This window comes from Haematobia irritans, chromosome 5 (assembly GCF_050003625.1).
Source record: "Haematobia irritans isolate KBUSLIRL chromosome 5, ASM5000362v1, whole genome shotgun sequence".
NCBI classification, from domain to species: Eukaryota; Metazoa; Arthropoda; class Insecta; order Diptera; family Muscidae; genus Haematobia; species Haematobia irritans.
Window position 1 is genome coordinate 88,688,263 of NC_134401.1, and position 20,999 is coordinate 88,709,261.

At 35.9% G+C, this 20,999-nt stretch overlaps 7 non-coding genes across 7 annotated transcripts; 4 read left to right on the forward strand and 3 right to left on the reverse strand.

Moving 5' to 3' along the window:
• Positions 1-943: 943 nt before the first annotated feature.
• Positions 944-1,140, forward strand: LOC142242148 (U2 spliceosomal RNA). Its single transcript, XR_012724008.1, has one exon. It is a non-coding gene; the product is annotated as a U2 spliceosomal RNA (small nuclear RNA).
• A 721-nt stretch (positions 1,141-1,861) lies between these two features.
• Positions 1,862-2,058, reverse strand: LOC142242149 (U2 spliceosomal RNA). The gene has a single exon (XR_012724009.1). It is a non-coding gene; the product is annotated as a U2 spliceosomal RNA (small nuclear RNA).
• Positions 2,059-2,617: 559 nt separating this feature from the next.
• On the forward strand, positions 2,618-2,742 carry LOC142242159 (U5 spliceosomal RNA). The gene has a single exon (XR_012724015.1). It is a non-coding gene; the product is annotated as a U5 spliceosomal RNA (small nuclear RNA).
• Positions 2,743-12,754: 10,012 nt separating this feature from the next.
• LOC142242139 (U2 spliceosomal RNA) lies at positions 12,755-12,951 on the reverse strand. Its single transcript, XR_012724000.1, has one exon. It is a non-coding gene; the product is annotated as a U2 spliceosomal RNA (small nuclear RNA).
• Positions 12,952-13,471: 520 nt separating this feature from the next.
• On the forward strand, positions 13,472-13,596 carry LOC142242160 (U5 spliceosomal RNA). The gene has a single exon (XR_012724016.1). It is a non-coding gene; the product is annotated as a U5 spliceosomal RNA (small nuclear RNA).
• Positions 13,597-19,976: 6,380 nt separating this feature from the next.
• Positions 19,977-20,173, reverse strand: LOC142242141 (U2 spliceosomal RNA). Its single transcript, XR_012724002.1, has one exon. It is a non-coding gene; the product is annotated as a U2 spliceosomal RNA (small nuclear RNA).
• A 546-nt stretch (positions 20,174-20,719) lies between these two features.
• Positions 20,720-20,844, forward strand: LOC142242157 (U5 spliceosomal RNA). The gene has a single exon (XR_012724013.1). It is a non-coding gene; the product is annotated as a U5 spliceosomal RNA (small nuclear RNA).
• Positions 20,845-20,999: the final 155 nt, after the last annotated feature.

Sequence of the window (20,999 nt, forward strand, 5' to 3'; positions counted from 1 at the left end):
TTGCACCACTCCCGGACCCGGAAATTTGGGAATATCGGGCGATACATATATAAGGGAGCTATAGTTATATCTGATTTTTTGCACATATAGTAAGTACTATAGAAGATTACATTGTGCCAACTTTGAGTACGACCGGTTGATAAATAAGGAACTTATGGGCAAATTTGGGAAAATCCGGGAGCTATATATAAATCTGAAACGATTTCATTGAAATTTTGCACTCTTAAAAGGTGGCATATTAGATTACTTTATGGAAAATTTGACGCTGATCGAAAAGTAAATGAGCACAATCTGAATCTATTTATCTAAATCGGGCGAAACATATACATGGGAGCTATATCTAAATTTGATCCGATTTTTTTCAAATTCAATAGCGTTCGTCCTTGGCACAAGAAACGCCATATACTAAACTTCATCAAAATCGGTTAATAATTGCGACCGGAATTCTGCGAACAACAATTACATGGACAGACGAACGGACAGCTGTTTTTCAGCTTGAAAACTGAACATAGTACTCAGCTTAAAGTGGTAGTTAAAATCATCTTTCCATTAACATCATTCGTGTTCTTTGTATTTAAGAAGAACTGGATTGAACTTTTCAAAGGATCATTTATATAACAATGAAAGGATCACAACATGTTCCTTAACTTCAGAAGATATTGGCTACCTGAAGGATATTATTGTTATTTCACAAACCATAAGCCATCCTCTTGCGCGGCGCATTAAGTAAGCTACCCTGGCATTCGAATACATGAGCCATACGACTGACTTTGGCCATACTTACAACTACATAATGAGCTTGTCCTCTAAAAACAATATTTTGTATTCGAGTTGTCGAATATGATGACTACAATACTTTCTTATAAATTTCTATTCGCTTATAATTCTCATTTACATTAAATGTTCCCTAGTTTATATAGTTGAGTGTTTACGTTCAACAGTTATCGCTTCTCGGCCTTATGGCTAAGATCAAAGTGTAGTATCTGTTCTTATCAGCTTAACATCTGATAGATCCTCCATCGGAGGACAACAAATGTTAAACTGATTTTTGGAAATAGACGGAGTGTTAAGGGGCTTGCTCCACCTCTGTCACGGGTTGGCCTGGTATTGCAGTACCGACAGGATTTCGGCCCACATTTTGTAATCAATGTAATTATTATTAAATGTGTATTAACACAAACAATTTTTTACTGTGATTTCTAAAAGTATAACCCAAGTAAGTAAAGTAGAAAGTGGGGCGGGGCCGACTATATGAATTAGTAAACATAAACATTTGTGGGGTAACATTGGTATAGGTTTGAGAGATAAACCGCATTTCCATATTTAAGAACATTAAGGGGTACATTTTATAGGAGTTTTGACACAATCTGAGAAGACATTTCTGATATTATATATAGTTGTAGCTATAGTTGATTTTCCCCCTACAGAGTTAGTAAACAACTAATATTGAATTCAAGTAAGTAATGTGGAAAATCGGACGGGACCGACTATATCATACGCTAAACCACCCCCACTGAATTAGTAAACATTTTTTGTGGAGTATCAATGGTATAGGTTTGGGAGATAAACTGCATTTCCATATTTGAGAACATTAAGGGGTACATGTTTATGGGAGTTTTATCACAATCTGAACAGAACAGAAAGTGGAAATCGCTCAATTAGTTTCGTATTAAATCTAATTTTGTGAAATTCGGCCAATATGTAAGAGCTACAGATATGTCTAACTACGATAGTCTAATACATAAAAATTTGTGCTAAATTTGAGTAAGATTTATAGATATATGAATATATAATATCAAATATATAATATTTATAAATATCATATCTGATTATACAAAATTATATTATTAACATTGATTACAGAACGTGGGCCGAAATCCTGGCGATACTGCAATACCAGACCAACCCGTGACCGAGGTGGAGCAAGCCCCTAAACACTCCGTCTATTTCCAAAAATCAGTTTAACATGTGTTGTCCTCCGATGGAGGATCTATCAGATGTTAAGCTGATAAGAACAGATACTACACTTTGATCTTAGCCATAAGGCCGAGAAGCGATAACTGTTCATCGTAAACACACAACTATATAAGCTAGAGAACACTCAATGCAAATGAGAATTATAAGCGAATGGTAATTTGTAAGAAAATATTGTAGGCATCATATTTAACATTTCCAATGCAAATAATTGGCTTTAACATAGGCATTTTCAATTGCATAGCTCTCGCGCCTGGATGAAAGGGTGGTTTATTGAATGTGCAAAGCAATAGGAGGGATTACTATACACGAATGTTAACTAACAACAATATCGTTCAGGTAGGCTATGTCTTCGAAGTTAAGGGACATGTTGTGATTCTTTTACTGTCATATCAAAGGTCCTTTGAGAAGTTTAATCCAGTTCTTCTTGAATATTAAGAATACGAATGATGTTGATGGAAAGATGATTTTAACTGCTACATTAAAAAGAAATGTTGGGAAATCAATTCTAAAACAGTTGATCCATATGGAAATTGTTATTTCGACGTATTTATAGAATTCGTGTTATTATTTTTAGCTGATGTAATTCTCAACTGCCTCGTATAATTGTTTTTATATAAACCTCCTGATGTATACGATTTAGTTACTCTGGCTTTTCTTCAGTTTGTCGAATAAATCTTTCGCCTTTTACTAAAGATTTCCGTGGAGAGGAGCACTCTAATGAGTCTAAAATAATTTCTTTTCGAAGCCTAAAATTTCTCTTTGGGGAATTTTCGGGCGACAAATAATAAATATGATACACAGCCAATTAAGGCGCTTCAGATTATCTAGCTGGCAAATAGACTTGTTTTCCAGGTCTGTATGCAATTTCACAAAATTTTACGATTTTTATCGGATTTTATCCGAAAATAGCGGGAATTCGTATAGAATTGAAAATAGCAAAATTTTGTTTCAAGATGTGGCATATCATGTCCCTCAATTTTGCAAAGAGTTTCATAATCACCCGTCTCTAAACAAAATCGTAATGTTTGGACCACGGTACTCCAATCGCAAAACTTACGTTCAGTAGATTGTGACGATGATTCATTTGCGAGAACATTAGTTTGCGATTTTATTTCTTTTTTTATTTGTTCCCAAGACATAAAGCAAAGTATACTTATGCATGTTTTGTACAAGTTTTACGATAACTGTGAAAAGGAATTAATTTAATTTCAATTCGCAGAGTCATGTCTCATCGATTTAAAATTGGAAACATTATACGATTTACGATGACCGGACAAGTCTTATTGGAGACATTTTAGCATTTGGCATGAAAATATACTCAGACTGTCAACTTGCAATAAAATCCTTAGTGCGAAAACAGCGATAGACTGCCGCAAACTTTTCAACCAGATAGCTGCGCACTACAATCTTCACATAACATGGATGCCTGGTCACAGGAAACTTTTGCAATTATGATTATGGGAGCTCCAATTTGTATATCTTATTGGAAATTAGACCTAAAATCTATATTATAAGTAGCCAACAAAGTGGTGAACATGTTTTTGTTGAGTCCGCGAGTAGTGCAAAATCGAATCAGAAGCAAATCTACATGGACTTGTCATAGAGTGGAAGTCATTATTTTTCCAGATGTAATGCTATTTCGGATTTCATTAAAAAAAGAAGAAAGTTTCTCTTCTTGTTCGATTTCAAAAAAATACTACGACATATTTTATCAGATTCCACGTCTGCCGAGAAATGGATCTGTACACCCAGAAAAAAGTGACCCCTTCTTTAAGGGGTCTCATTGAACTCATTGTGAAGAAAGTTGAACTTCGTATAGCGCCAAAGACATTTTTATTTGTTTGAACGATGTGATTTTCGTAGAAATTAGGAATAATGCATTTCATATATTAGTTAACATTTTCCTATATTTATATACCACTATACTACAGAATGAAAAAATTTAACTAATTTGAATTCATATATGGAATGATTTTATTGAAATTTTTTCATTCATTTCGACAAATCTTACACATTTGTGGTAAAACTTTTACTTCATAATTAGAACTGCTTACCTTCGTTTTTAAATACAATTTTATTTATTTCTATAAGCAATTTTATCTTCAATAAAAGACATGTTTTATTAATATATTGAATATATTTATTAAGAATCAACAGCATCGAATCTCTTTGAAATATTAGTTTATTATTCCACTATTTCCAATTTCCGTGTGATATTATCAACTGTAAAACGCACTTTTTCTTCTTCTTGTACTTTTCACTTTTAATAAGTTGCTGCCTAACGATTTTGTCCTCCTTTTACAATTTCAATACCTACAAATATAAAAAATCATAAAACATTTTTGTTGCAAAAGGTTAGCGTCACTGAATATTACCTGATAATTGAAGATTCCAAAATGAAGACAAATGAAAGGGTTGTTATTCTGCTGGTGTTTTCTTTCTTTATACACTATCACGAACATTGATAAATTTATTTTCAAAAAACGAAGATTTTTCTCACTAACTTAAAATAACAAATATTTTATATATTTTATTTGTTATTTATTATATTATTTTACCATATTATTTTTTAACAATCTCTCCGTATACCAAAACAACGCGATTCCAACTAAAAAGACAACCGACGCGCAAATATATCGATTACACCCACGCGCAGACACATCGATTACGATGACAGGTATCGATTACAGGTAGACAATAGAAATTTAGGAAAATTTCCTATATTCTAACAAATGTGTTTCCTTAAGTTTTGAAAGGATTGCATACTTCTTAGTACGAATGAACTAAAATATTTTTCTATGCCAAGTGTTGTTCGTATGTATGAAAAACTTTCCATTATAAAGGAAGTCGCAATTATCATTTTATTAGAAATTTTACTAATTTTGAGGAAACTTGGTTTTAGTTCGGTTTTTGTTTATTTTTACGAATGCTTTGTTATCGGTGAATACAATTTTCTTTTTCAGTAGTAAATTCTTATACCCAGCGAAGAAAATAGTATGAGTAAAATTCCATGCCTTATTCTAGTTAATGAACTATTCCTAACTGCTTACAGTTTAGGATTTTTTTACTGAAACGAGTAAATTTTATTATTTTTCACAAAAATTTACCTTAATGGAAATAAAATGGATAAACTATATTGATGAAAATTTTTTCCTTTAGTTTCGAAGGCACTTTTTTCTGGGTGTACATTTCAACTGAATCAGATGATTTTTGGCCTTCCAAGAGGCTCCGGAGGTCAAATCTGATGATCGATTTATATTGGGGCTATATAAAATTATGGACCGATGTGGACCAATTTCTGCATAGTTGTTAGAGACCATATACTTACACCATGTACTAAATTTCATTCGGATCGGATGAAATTTGCTTCTCTTAGACGCTCCGCAAGCCAAATCTGGGGATCGGTTTATATGGGGGCTATATATAATTATTGACCGATGTGGATTTTTGTATGGTTATTAGAGGCCATATACTAACACAATGTACCAAATTTCAACCGGATCGGATGAAATTTGCTTCTCTTAGAGGCTCCCCAAGCCAAATTAGGGGGTCCGTTTATATGGGGGCTATACGTAAAAGTGGACCGATATGACCCATTTGCAATACCATCCGTCCTACATCAATAACAACTACTTGTGCCAAGTTTCAAGTCGTTAGTTGGTTTCGTTCGGAAGTTAGCGAGATTTCAACAGACGGACGGACGGACATGCTCAGATCGACTCAGACTTTCACCACGACCCAGATAATATATGGTTAGGTTAGGTTACAGTGGCAGCCCGATTAAATTTCAGGCTAACTTAGACTATTCAGTCCATTGTGATACCACATTTAACTAAAAGTACCTATTACATATGGGCACTTCTAGTCTTAACCACTGAACCTTCTCTATTATTTACTTTTGTGGAACCAACCAGATTGCTCCAAAAACATTAACAAACTGCTTAAGTTAACGTTTTCTAGGTCAGCCAGTAATCTAAAGCTATATGCTCCTAAAATTCGCTTACGCCTTACACAAAAAGCAGGACACTCACACAAGAGGTGTTTAATTGATTCCTTTTCCTCCACATCATGACAGCTTATACAATAGTCATTATACTTCGCACCTATAGTTTTTGCAAATTCGCCTATTAGGCAGTGACCCGTTATAGCAGATATCAGGAGTGCTATCTGACGCCTTGAGAACACTAGCATATCTAGTGTGCGGTTTAAATTTAAATGGGGCCATATTTGCTTGGTGTCGTTGAAACCCTTGCAATTTTCCCATCGAATATTGGTCATCATAACAGCCTTCTCACGCAGTAAGAGCTTGCAGGTGGCCAGAGGCATACCAACAGATTCTGGTTCCCCTGGAATATGTAAGGTTTCCCTCCACTTTTCTGGAATATATGCTAAGTGTACACATCGTTTATATATCACCGTCAACCAGGGGATAATTCTTTCAGCCACTGCCTGTAACTCCGCCGGAGTAATTCCATCAGGTCCGGGGGATTTGAATGGTCCAAAGCTATTTAAAGCCCATTTTATTCTAGATTCCGACACAATTTCCTCGATAGGAAATTATCGCTGAGCCTCTGTTACACCGCCGGAACATGGTTCAACCGTCTGATTTCCAGGGAAGTGTGTGTGTCCAAAAGTACCTCCAACGCCTTCTCACGCAGTAAGAGCTTGCAGGTGGCCAGAGGCATACCAACAGATTCTGGTTCCCCTGGAATATGTAAAGTAGTTCCTAGCCTTGCTAACACATCTGCTTCGCAGTTCCCCGGTATGTTCCTATGGCCAGGCACCCATATTAGGTGAATATTGTACTGCTCAGCCATCTCGTTGAGATTTGCGGCAGTCTATGGCCGTTTTCGAGTTAAGGAACACAGAGTCTAAGGATTTTATTGCAGGTTGACTGTCTGAGTATATATTAATGCCAATATTTGTTGGAACATTACTTCTCAGCCAATTCGCCACCTCTCTTATCAGCCTGAAAAACACTACAGTGATTAGGTAATCTTTTCGCTATTCGAATTTCCAGATCTTTAGAATATACTCCGAACCCCACTTGTCCATTCAATTTGGAGCCATCAGTATAGAAATCTATATATCTTTTATTTCACGGGGTCTGTGTACACCACGCCTCACTGTTGGGGATTAGAGTCTCAAACTTTTTGTCGAAAAGTGGTTTTGCCAGGGTGTAATCCACTACGTTAGGCATATCTGGCATTACTTTGAGGACCGAACTATGACCGTAACTTTTTTCCGACCACAGCGATAGCTCGCGCAACCGCACAGCCGTTGTTGCAGCTGACTGTTTGGCCAAAATGTCTAAAGGCAATAGATGTAGCATGACATTAAGGGAGTCTGTTCCTGTCTTACTAAATGCGCCTGAGATACATAAGCTCGCCATACGCTGAACTTTATCTAAACAAGTCGGTTTCTGAAGTGCCGGCCACCAGACTACAACACCATATAGCATTATAGGTCTAACTACTGCCGTGTATAGTCAATGCACAATTTTTTGGTCTTAGTCCCCACTTTTTCCCTATTACCTTTTTGCACGAGTACAAAGCTACCGTGGCTTTTCTCGCCCTCTCTTCAATATTAAGCCTAAAATTCAGCTTCCTGTCCAAAATAACGCCAAGGTATTTTGCACACTCACTAAAGGGAATTTCAGTACCCCCTAAGGAAATGGGCCTAACCGTGGGTGTTTTGCGATCTTTGCAGTACATGACTAGTTCTGTCTTTGCTGGATTTACACCAAGACCATTATCTTTCGCCCATTTCTCAGTCATCCGGAGAGCTATCTGTATAATATCTCTGATTGTGGATGGGAATTTTCCCCTGAATGCTAGCGCCACATCATCTGCGTATGCCACCACTTATATCCTTTCTTTTTCTAGGGAAACCAGAAGGTTGTTTATAGCAACATTCCAAAGAAGAGGTGATAGAACTCCTCCTTGTGCAGTGCCTCTGTTCACATACCTTTGTATGTTTGCTTGCCCTAGTGTGGCTGATATACGTCTCTTTATTAGAAGTTCGTCTAACAGCCTAAGTATACCTGGATCAACATTCAGAGTTGTCAGTCCATTTAATATCGAGCTCGGATAGACATTATTGAACGCCCCTTCGATGTCTAGAAACGCCACGATTGTGTATTCTTTGACAGATAGTGAGCTTTCAATAAAGCTGACTAGTTCATGCAATGCGGTCTCAGTAGACCTGCCCTTCGAGTATGCATGCTGTCGTTTCGAGAGCAAACTTGAATCCACGCTAGTTCTAAGATATATGTCTATCATCCTCTCCAGGGTCTTAAGTAGGAATGAGGATAAGCTGATTGGTCGGAAATCCTTCGCACTCGAGTGAGAGGCTTTTCCTGCTTTAGGTATGAAGACGACTTTTGTTTCCCTCCACTTTTCTGGAATATATGCTAAGTGTACACATCGTTTATATATCACCGTCAACCAGGGGATAATTCTTTCAGCCACTGACTGTAACTCCGCCGGAGTAATTCCATCAGGTCCGGGGGATTTGAATGGTCCAAAGCTATTTAAAGCCCATTTTATTCTAGATTCCGACACAATTTCCTCGATAGGAAATTATCGCTGAGCCTCTGTTACACCGCCGGAACATGGTTCAACCGTCTGATTTCCAGGGAAGTGTGTGTCCAAAAGTACCTCCAACGTCTCCTCACTGGACGTTGTCCAATTTTCCTCCGATGTTTTAATGAAACCTGGAGCGGTGTTAGTGGATGCTAGTACCTTCCGTAGTCTGGAATATTCTCAATACTGCTACAGTAATAATCCCAAGAGTTTTGTTGAGACCTTCTCAGTTCTCGTTTATATGCTCTCAGATTCATCTTGTAAGTGTCCCAATCCTCCGCAGCTCTTGTGGACTTTGCTTTGTTAAAGAGCTTCCTGCAGGATTTCCTCATATTACTTAACTCCGTAGTCCACTATGGCGGCCGATTTTTCCCCTTGGCTTCCCTCTAGGGCAAGCAGCTTTCAGTGAAATGTTGAAGGCCTTAGTAACCCGCTCCACTGCGTGTTCGATATCTTGCACAGTGCACATATTTGTCTCCGGCATTTCCGGTATCATCAAATTGAACGATTCCCTATACCTATTCCGATCAGCTTTCCTAACATTTGGCGGAAATATGGTCTTTGAAGTACGAACAGCCAATCTGAAACTGATGTAGCGATGATCTGAGAAGCTATGTTCCCTCAAAACTTGCCACTCAGATATCTTATCATTCAGTTCCGGAGAGGTCAACGTTACGTCCAAAACCTCTTGTCTGTTCCTGGTGACGAAGGTTGGTGCATCTCCCTTATTGCAAACTACCAGGTTAGTACGCAAAATAAACTCTATTAGCGACTCTCCCCTTGCATTAGTATCACTACTTCCCCAAATACTATGATGTGCATTTGCATCGCATCCCATAATGAGTTTTGTCTTTGTTCTTAGTGACTCCTCAACTAAGGTCTTAACGGCACAGGGTGGCATCTCCCTATCATGTCCCATGTAGACCGAAGATACCCAATATTTGCATGTGGATATCTCTAGACTGGCTACGACAGTGTCTGCATTGCTCAATGAAGGAAGCAGAAACAAGTTTAGTTCGTTTTTAGCAATTATACATGCTCGATTTATATCGTTACCGGTATTATGCAAAAGTTTGAAACCCGGAGTGCTTAATTCACAGATCTTGTTCTTATATATGTATGGTTCTTGAATAAGAACTATATCTATGTCTCCTTTCATCAGGAGAACTTTTAAGGCAGCACAAGCGGCCTTACAATGGTGAAGATTTATCTGGAGGAACCTTGGAACCATCCAAATTTTCAACCACCGTCACATCAGCCGCTTCAATTGAGTCATCAAGGGCTTCCTCTTCACAGATCTCGGTGACTCTCGCAACAATCCGCGGTTCAGCTTTGGTGAGGCTTGAGCCTGTAGAAACTTCCCGCATATGATTTTCGCCATAGTCTGCAGGTTTTATGTCTCCTTCGGCTTCGCTAGGAGATTTTTTCACTGCTGACTCTACCGGAGGCTAGTCCGCTTCGGAATCCTTTGGCTGATCGCTTTTGTATACCTTCATATGGATATCATGAAAGCCATAACTTACGCGTCCTTGGGTCTGGGCTAGATGTGGCAGCGACTCTATGTTTAATATAAACACCGCATGTCGTCTTGGTCCATCCACCTCATCCAAACGACCAACCTTCCAATCGGCGGTTGGAAGATCTGGGTTACATTCTTTTAGTCTCTCTAGTATAGACTCAAGATCAGGAGGGTTTGCCGGTATCCATGCATGTGCTCTAGGTTTAGCCGGTATGTCTTTTTTATCGACTAACTCCAAAGCGGCTCCTTCCCAAACTTCACCAATTAGCATCAATGCAGCTTTAAAGCAATCCATAGACCTCTGGTCCGCAAAAGCTATTAACTTATATTGTCCTTGATACCATCCAGCATCTTGCCGTCGAGGACTTGGTCCGGGAAACTTTTTTCGTACCTCTGAGTAGACACCAGACATCGCGTTCTCAATTTCCCCCCATTTTTGCCTTGGAATCATTCCGTACAATGCTCCTTTATTAATAATAGCCATCACAAGGCTGTCTTTTGCAACTGAGGCAAACGATCTTTGATCCCGTTTAGAGGATGGCAGCTCATCCGGTGATCGTTCCCTTTTTCCAGCTTCAAGAATTCCTTGAGCCCATTTGAAGGAATCGCTTTGCTTCGCCGACAACGTGCTTGGGTCGACTGATCCTAATTTCTTTAGCATTGCTTCGTTCCTTGAATCTCTTTCGAGAGGGATTGCCTCCTTTTGATGTCGTCACCTTAGAAAAGGTTCGACTTGCCAAAGTGTCACCGCCAGTCGACCCGTCTATAGGTCGACTAATTGGGCCTGACTCTTGGTCGCTGCCCAAATTTATAACTTCAGTCGTTACCCGTCCACTGGGCCCTGAAGTTAGCAACCCAGTGTATGACTTTGAATCAGTGTTGCCAGGTGATTTTTGATTCTTCCCCCCAAATCTTAAGAAAAAAACCTAAATTGGTCTAAGCTTTTTTCAAAAACCCCCAAAAAATTTCAGAATATAAAAGTACAAAAAGTGGTCCCAAAATTACGTGAAAAAAATCATGTGGTGATAAACTTTAAAAATTAAATTTAACACAAATATATAACCTGAAAGAAGAGTTCTTTCCTGAGAAACGAAATTTAAAAAAAAAAACGAAGTTTTCTTTTGATGCTAAAATTTTTTTTTCGTTTGAAGTAAATAAAAAATAAAATTTGCTATTTAAGAAAATACTTTAAAACAAAAGAGATTTTCGTTTGTTTAAAATTTTATCCCTGAGGAAATTATTTTTTCTATGGATGTAATAATACAATATGTATATCAATTTAAAAAGCGGGCTTACTCTTAAAAAGCTTTCAGCTGCTAAGTTAAAATACGATTGTTTTTAATTTTGTCAAATATTAAAAATGCCCTTTCAACAGAAGAGTTTAAAAAAGATAACGAAAATAATGCTATTGGATACTTGTTTGTATTTAGGATCTTCTTGTTGACTTTCCGCATCTTTTTTCTCATAACTCATGCTAGAATTGTTCCGAATTTGCTTGAGAATTGCTCCACTTTATAAGGTCTGAAATATTTTTTTACCCCCAAAAATCCCCCAAATAAATTTTACCCCTAAAAATCCCCTTAAACGTGAAAAAACCCCTAAATTTGGGGGAAAACCCCTAACCTGGCAACACTGGTAGGGGTGGTTTAGGCAGTGCTGCCGCTAGTGAAAAATTGAGTGAAGTAGATTCTGGAAAAAAGTGGAGTAGATTGAATAAAATTGAAGTAGCATACATTTTTGAAAACAAAACAATAGAATTGTTTTCATATACCCCCATAGGATGGGGGTATATTAACTTTGTCATTTCGTTTGTATCGAAATATTGCTCTAAGAACCCATAAATATTGAAATATCGAAATATTGCTCTAAGAACCCATAAAGTATATATATATTCTGGGTCGTGGTGAAATTCTGAGTCGATCTGAGCATGTCCGTCCGTCCGTCCGTCCGTCTGTTGAAATCACGCTAACTTCCGAACGAAAGAAGCTATCGACGTGAAACTTGGCACAAGTAGTTGTTATTGATGTAGGTCGGATGGTATTGCAAATGGGCCATATCGGTCCCCATATAAACGGACCCCCAAATTTGGCTTGCGGGGACTCTAAGAGAAGCAAATTTCATCCGATCCAGCTGAAATTTGGTACATGGTTCCAGCATATGATCTCTAACAACCATGCAAAAATTGGTCCACATCGGTCCATTATTAACTATAAACTGATCCCCCGATTTGGCTTGCGGAGCCTCTAAGAGAACCAAATTTCATCCGATCCGCCTGAAATTTGGTACATGGTGTAAGTATATGGTCTCTAACAACTATGCAAAAATTGGTCCACATCGGTTAATAATTCAATGATTAAAACCGCTATGTTCATCGTAATTAAAGGAATAGGAAAAACAATTAGGTAATATGGGGAAAATTTTAAAAATTTGAAGCAGAACAAAAAGTGAAGCAGATTTTTGGAAGAAGGAGTGACGAAGTAAATTTTGTGAAAATGAAGCAAAATACTTCGATTGAAGTAGTAGCGGCAGCACTGGGTTTAGGGTATGATATAGTCAGCCCCGCCCCACTTTCTACTTTATTTACTTGGTTTATACTTTTAGTAATCACAGTAAAAGACTGCTGTGACAGAAATTTGTTTCTGTTAGTACACATTTAATAATTGACATTGATTACAAAATGTGGGCCGAAATCCTGGCTGTACTGCAATACCAGGCCAACCCGTGACAGAGGTGGAGCAAGCCCCTAAACACTCCGTCTATTTCCAAAAATCAGTTTAACATTTGTTGTCCTCCGATGGAGGATCTATCAGATGTTAAGCTGATAAGAACAGATACTACACTTTGATCTTAGCCATAAGGCCGAGAAGCGATAACTGTTGATCGTAAACACTCAACTATATAAGCTAGGGAACACTCAATGCAAATGAGAATTATAAGCGAATGGAAATTAATAAGAAAATATTGGTGTAGTCATATTGAACAACTTGAATACAAAACTATTGCCTTTAGAGTACAAAATCTTCGTATAGTTATGAGTATGGATATTGTCAGTTAGGTAACTCTTGTATCTGAATGCAAGGGTGGTTTACTTAATGTGCAAAGCAAGAGGATGGATTATGGTTTCAAAATGTGAACTAACAATAATATAGCTTAGGTAGGGAATGTCTTTAAAGTTAGAGGACATATTGTGATCCTTTCATTGTCATAAAAATGATCCTTTGGGAAGTTTTTAAAAGGAAATGTTGGGAAGTTGATTTCAAAACAGTTGATCCGTATGGAAATTGTGATTTCAACGTCTGTAAAGAATATATGTTATTCTCTTTAGCTGATGTAATTCTCAACTGCTTCGTACAATTGTTTTCATATAAACCTCCTGATGAACACGATTTAGTTACTCTGGCTTCTCTTCAGTTTGTCGAATAAATCTTTCGCCTTTTACTAAAGATTTCCGTGGAGAGGAGCACTCTAATGAGTCTAAAATAATTTCTTTTCGAAGCCTAAAATTTCTCCTTGGGGAATTTTCGGGCGACAAATAATAAATATGATACACAGCCATTTAAGGCGCTTCAGATTATCTAGCTGACAAATAGACTTGTTTTCCAGGTCTGTATCCAATTTCACACAATGCTGGTTCCGAAAATAGCGGGAATTCGTATAGAATTGAAAATAACAAAATTTCATTTCAAGATGTGACTGGTAATGTCCCTCAATTTTGCATAGAGTTTCATAATCACCAGTCTCTAAACAATGTTTGGACCACGCTATTCCAATCGCAAAACTTACCTTCAGTAGATTGTGTAGATGATTATAATAATTTTTTTTGCAAGAACATTATTTTGCGATTTAATTTTTTTCATTTGTTCCCAAGACATAAAGCAAAATATACTTATGCATGTTTTGTACAAGTTTTACGATAACTGGGGAAAGGAATTAATTTAATTTGAATTCGCAGAGTCATGTCTCATCGATTTAAAATTGAAAAAATTATACGATTTATGATGATCGGATGTCTAGTTGGAGAAATCAGAAATTTTTGCAATTATGATGTTGGCATAAAAATATACTCAGACTGTCAACCTGCAATAAAATCCTTAGTGCGAAAACAGCGATACACTACCGCAACCACACCGAAAAAAAAGTTTACTATTTATTATGAAAAATGAACTAACCCATAGTAAGAATGACCATGATTTGGCGCCAAAGATTTTTTTCATCTAGATAAGTTCATGATTTTCTTATAAATTAGTTCATGTATTGCATCGTATTTTAGTTCATTATTACTATGCTGTGGGAAGAATATAGTTAAACAAATTCAAAATATTCCTGCTATCCGGAAAAATTGACAATTTTTTTAGGAAACTTGTATTAAGAAATTGGTTTGAAATAAACTGTTTGTCGGTATAATTTTCAAAAAAGTAGAGAAATTGAGGAATCAAAGGTACAAGAAGCCTGTATACAACTAAGAAATTTTTCGTACAAAACAAGTAAATTTTCTATTACCACCAGTATTTCATTTCAAAAAATTATTATTAAATTACACAAAACTATGGGTTATGATATACAATAAAGGAAATATTTTTATTAGAACGTTGGGTGCAGTTACTTGTCGGTAGTTAGTAATTGCTTCTTCAAAAGAGTAATATTCTATGTTATTAGGACTAAACTAATTAATTTAAATTTCCATGTTTTCTATCCATATGAAAGATATATGTGGCATAAGTTGCTATATTCAATTGAATTGTCCAATTTCATTGATTTTGACTATCTTTTGTTGGGCGGATTTGTCTTATAAGCATCTGAAATTGCAAAGTTATACAAAATATAAGAAAAATATTATCAAATTCTATCGTTCATATTGATTTTTAACTTACGGTTTTCAAGAGTATTTCCTAAATCCAATAAGGATATCAGCTTAATTAGCATTATACAGTAAGAATATTCAAATAAATTACCATTACAAGACCTGTCTACCTGCAAGTGAAAATAATTATTTTTAATAAATTGAAATTTTGGTTTTATTAAAAACGGACAAAATACCGTTTATAGAAAAACTTACCACATTGAAAAATCCATCCAGTAGGTACATTATTGGAATCATATCCATGGACTAATGGACGTTTTTGAAATTATTCTCAGAATATATTTGAAATAAAAAATATTATAAAATTAGACATTTCCACTTGTCAGTATAGCATTTAGTATTTAAGGTGTATATTAAGTTCGAGCTTAGAGGCTAAAATCGCAATTTTCATGATAAGTTTTCTTTAATAATCCATTATAAAAAAAAATAATCTTTATAAAAAACTTGGTTTGGGCTATTTTCCATCAAGTTATATTTAAATTTGTATCGAAGACGTATAATTTTATACTTTTCTTAGTGATGTATTTTTAATTTTAGCGGCTAAACTCGAATTTAGTACTCACCTGTAGGAATTGCTGTAACATAAAAAATATATATTTAAAAAAAATGGTTGCATCTCCAACCTGTGATCCAGATGTATAACAAATATAGATCATCCTACTACCACTCATGTTGTATATTTTTTATGTAAGTCAATTAAAAATCCGCACTAATTTTAAACTATTAACAGAAATATACAGTTCCTTAATCTGTTGTTTGTTTTTATCAATAAAAAGCGTTGTTGATTACTCTAACATCACATCATTCACTTCGCAGTTTCTAAAATGTTCCGAATAAATGTATTTTCATTAATAAACACCTATACCGCACGTACAATTTTGCAAAATTAAATCCACGTGTGCACTTCATAAATGCATCAACATAACTGAATGCAACAATAAAACTCAAAGACACAAATAGTCATAAAGGATACATACCTGCCGTAAAGAAAAACAACTCCACACACACACGATCCCTTTCTGATCTCGCTATTGCAAGAAAACAACTCTCACCACAAAAAATACCAACAACACACAAGGAACATTCCATTGTCTCTAGAATCAAAACAACCAACAACAGCATAAATGACGCAATAACAAACACAAACTATCAAACGAGATATACACAAAATGTCTCTAAAAACTCCCTCACATGATGCACTCAAATTTTCCAGTAGCACGTTTATTGATTAGTTGGAATTCTATCTATAAGTTAAGGTAAAATATATACCAAATCTATGAGGAATCTCTAAAAAATTATATACACCAGTCAGGGATTATATTAACTACTTTTTATTCTACTTTATCTAAAATTTTTAATTTGAGGAAAAACACTCCAACATATAATAAAAAGGGAAATAATCTGTAGGTAGACATCGTACGAATCGGTAATGTCGTTAAGTTAAATTTTACTACAAAAAATTTTTTCCATACAAAATTTTTATACCCTCCATCATAGGATGGGGGTATATTAACTTTGTCATTCCGTTTGTAACACATCGAAATATTGCTCTAAGACCCCATAAAGTATATATATATTCTGGGTCGTGGTGAAATTCTGAGTCGATCTAAGCATGTCCGTCCGTCCGTCCGTCTGTTGAAATCACGCTAACTTCCGAACGAAACAAGCTATCGACTTGAAACTTGGCACAAGTCGTTGTTATCGATGTAGGTCGGATGGTATTGAAAATGGGCCATATCGGTCCACTTTTACGTATAGACCCCATATAAAGGGACCCTCAGATTTGGCTTGTGGAGCCTCTAACAGAAGCATATTTCATCCGATCGGGCTGAAATTTGGTATATGGTGTTGGTATATGGTCTCTAACAACCATGCAAAAATTGGTCCGCATCGGTCCATAATTATATATAGCCCCCATATAAACCGATCCCCAGATTTGGCTTGTGGAGCCTCTAAGAGAAGCATATTTCATCCGATCCGGCTGAAATTTGGTACATGGTGTTGGTAGATGGTCTCTAACAATCATGCAAAAATTGGTTCACATCGGTCCATAATTATATATAGCCCCCATATAAACCGATCCCCAGATTTGGCTTGTGGAGCCTCTAAGAGAAGCATATTTCATCCGATCCAGCTGAAATTTGGTACATGGCGTTGGTATATGGTCTCTAACAACCATGCAAAAATTGGTCCACATCGGTCCATAATTATATATAGCCCCCATATAAACCGATCCCCAGATTTGGCTTGTGGAGCCTCTAAGAGAAGCATATTTCATCCGATCCGGCTGAAATTTGGTATATGGTGTTGGTATATGGTCTCTAATAACCATGCAAAAATTGGTCCACATCGGTCCATAATTATATATAGCCCCCATATAAACCGATCCCCAGATTTGGCTTGTGGAGCCTCTAAGAGAAGCATATTTCATCCGATCCGGCTGAAATTTGGTATATGATGTTGGTATATGGTCTCTAACAACCATGCAAAAATTGGTCCACATCGGTCCATAATTATATATAGCCCCCATATAAACCGATCCCCAGATTTGGCTTGTGGAGCCTCTAAGAGAAGCATATTTCATCCGATCCGGCTGAAATTTGGTACATGGTATTGGTAGATGGTCTCTAACAATCATGCAAAAATTGGTTCACATCGGTCTATAATTATATATAGCCCCCATATAAACCGATCCCCAGATTTGGCTTGTGGAGCCTCTAAGAGAAGCAAATTTCATCCGATCCAGCTGAAATTTGCTACATGGTGTTGGTAGATGGTCTCTAACAATCATGCAAAAATTAGTCCACATCGGTTAATAATTATATATAGCCCCCATATAAACCGATCCCCAGATTTGGCTTGCGGAGCCTCAAAGAGAAGCAAATTTCATCCGATCCGGCTGAAATTTGGTACATGATGTTGGTATATGGTCTCTAACAACCATGCAAAAATTGGTCCACATCGGTCCATACTTATATATAGACCCCATATAAACCGATCTCCAGATTTGGCTTGCGAAGCCTCAAAGAGAAGCAAATTGCATCCGATCCGGTTGTAATTTTGAACATGGTGTTAATATATGATCTTTAACAACCGTGCCAGAATTGGTCCATATCGGTCCATAATTATATATAGCCCCCATATAAAACGTTCTCCAGATTTGACCTCCGGAGCCTCTTAGAGGAACAAAATTCATCCGATCCGGTTCAAATTAGGAACGTGGTGTTAGTATATGGTCGCTAACAACCATACAACATTTGGTCATATCACACAAAAATTGGTCCATATCGGTTCATAATCATGGTTGCCACTAGAGCCAAAAATAATCTACCAAAATTTTATTATATAGAAAATTTTGTCAAAATTTTATTTCTATAGAAAATTTTGTCAAAATTTTATTTCTAGAGAAAATTTTGTTAAAATTTTATTCGGTTCATAATAAAATTTTCATCATTGTCAAAATTTTATTTCTATAGAAAATTTTGTTCAACTTTTATTCGGTTCATAATCATGGTTGCCACTCGAACCAAAAATAATCTACAAAGTTTTTATTTCTATAGAATATTTTGTCAAAAGTCTATTTCTATAGAAAATTTTGTTAAAAATTTATTTCTGTAGAAATTTTTGTCAAAATTTTCTTTCTATAGAAAATTTTGTCAAAATTTTTATTTCTATAGAAAATTTTATTTCTATAGAAAATTTTGTTAAAATTTTATTTCTGTAGAAAATTTTGTCATAATTTTATGTCTACTTTGTCAAACTGAATTATATACGTATTGGATCGATCTTTTTTGATTTAATATATACCACGTATGGACTTACATACAATTTAGAAGATGGTGTTAGGAGGTTTTAAGATACCTTGCACGCGTTACCGCAACTTAAGTAATTCGATTGTGGATGGCAGTGTTTAGAAGAAGTTTCTACGCAATCCATGATGGAGGGTACATAAGCTTCGGCCTGGCCGAACTTACGGCCGTATATACTTGTTTCTTAGTAAATTGTCCACATTTCGTAGTAAGATTTTTATATTGTCCATGTATTTTTATAATAGAATCAACGATGCATTAACCACTGTGTTGGAAATTTATTTAAGGAAAAATCCTTCCCATTTCGTAGTTAGTGAACTAAAAAACATTTACTGAATTTTTATAAGTTTTCCTTTAGCTAAATTAATTTTCGTTGTGGTTACGAAAAATGAACTATATTACAATAAATTTGTTGAACTATGTGAAAGTTAAAATGGTCCTTAAATTTACAAGACACTTTTTTTCTGTGCAGAAGGCCGCGCACTACAATATTCACATAACATGGATGCCTGCTCACAGGAAACTTTTGCAATTACGATTATGGGAGCACCAATTTTTATATCTTATTGGAAATTAGACCAAAAATCTATATTATAAGTATCCAAGGAAGTAGTGAAAATGTTTTTGTTGAGCCCGAGAGTGGTGCAAAATCGGATCAGAAGCAAATCTATATGGACTTGTCATAGGGTGGAAGTCATTATTTTTCCTTTTAAAAACAGAAGAAGAATGTTTCTCTTCTTGTTCGATTTCAAAAAATACTACCACATATTTTATGCCAGAGTCCACGTCTGCCGTGAAAAGCATCTGTACGCTAGTTTCATATGTCTTATATACGGTAGAATTCAGAAAGTTTTAATTTATTAAAATTATTAAAACAAAAAATTTTATATATCATTTCGATGATATCAAACATCTACCCCAATATCAAAAAAGCTGAAGAATATTTTAATCCTACTTCAACAATGTAAATTTCTTGAAAAACTGTCCTTTAGTTTGTTTTCTGTAAGATTTCTTCTAATTATAAAACAATTGTAGGCGTTGGTAAAGTTCCTATCTATTCTCTTCTATTCTGTTAATAAACAACATCGTGGACTTACAATTCTCCCAATGCTTATATCCCTGATTATGTTAAATGTCTGATATATGATCATAATCAAAGACAAGGACATTTCTGTGATCCAAATTGTTGTTTGTGTGTACTAAATTTAATAATTGACATTGATTACAAAATGTGGGCCGAAATCCTGGCTGTACTGCAATACCAGGCCAACCCGTGACAGAGGTGGAGCAAGCCCCTAAACACTCCGTCTATTTCCAAAAATCAGTTTAACATTTGTTGTCCTCCGATGGAGGATCTATCAGATGTTAAGCTGATAAGAACAGATACTACACTTTGATCTTAGCCATAAGGCCGAGAAGCGATAACTGTTCATCGTAAACACTCAACTATATGAGCAAGGGAACATTCAATGTAAATGAGAATTATAAACGAATGGTAATTTGTAAGAAAATATTATAGGCATCATATTCAACATTTCCAATGCAAATAATTGGCTTTAACATAGGCATTTTCAATTGCATAGCTCTCGCGCCTGGATGAAAGGGTGGTTTATTGAATGTGCAAAGCAATAGGATAGTAATCCACGAATGTTAACTAATAACAATATCGTTCAGGTAGGCTATGTCTTCGAAGTTAAGCGACATGTTGTGATCCTTTTACTGTCATATAAAAGGTCCTTTGAGAAGTTTAATCCAGTTCTTCTTGAATATTAAGAATACGAATGATGTTGATGGAAAGATGATTTTAAGTGACACTTTAAAAAGAAATGTTGGGAAATCGATTCTAAAACAGTTGATCCACGTTGATTCGACGTATTTATAGAATTCGTGTTATTACCTTTAGCTGATGTAATTCTCAACTGCCTCGTACAATTGTTTTCATATAAACCTCCTGATTTACACGATTTAGTTACTCTGGTTTCTCTTCAGTTTGTCGAATAAATCTTTCGCCTTTTACTAAAGATTTCCGTGGAGAGGAGCACTCTAATGAGTCTAAAATAATTTATTTTCGAAGCCTAAAATTTCTCTTTAGGGAAGTTTCGGGCGACAAATAATAAATATGGAGTAACACAATTTAGATCATGTTAGAAAGCAAAGTAAGAGTTTAGATCTTCACTTCATTTCATTTATACGATAAATTGAGTGTAAATGATCTGATTCTCTTGACATTTTAAGAAAGGGATAGTTGA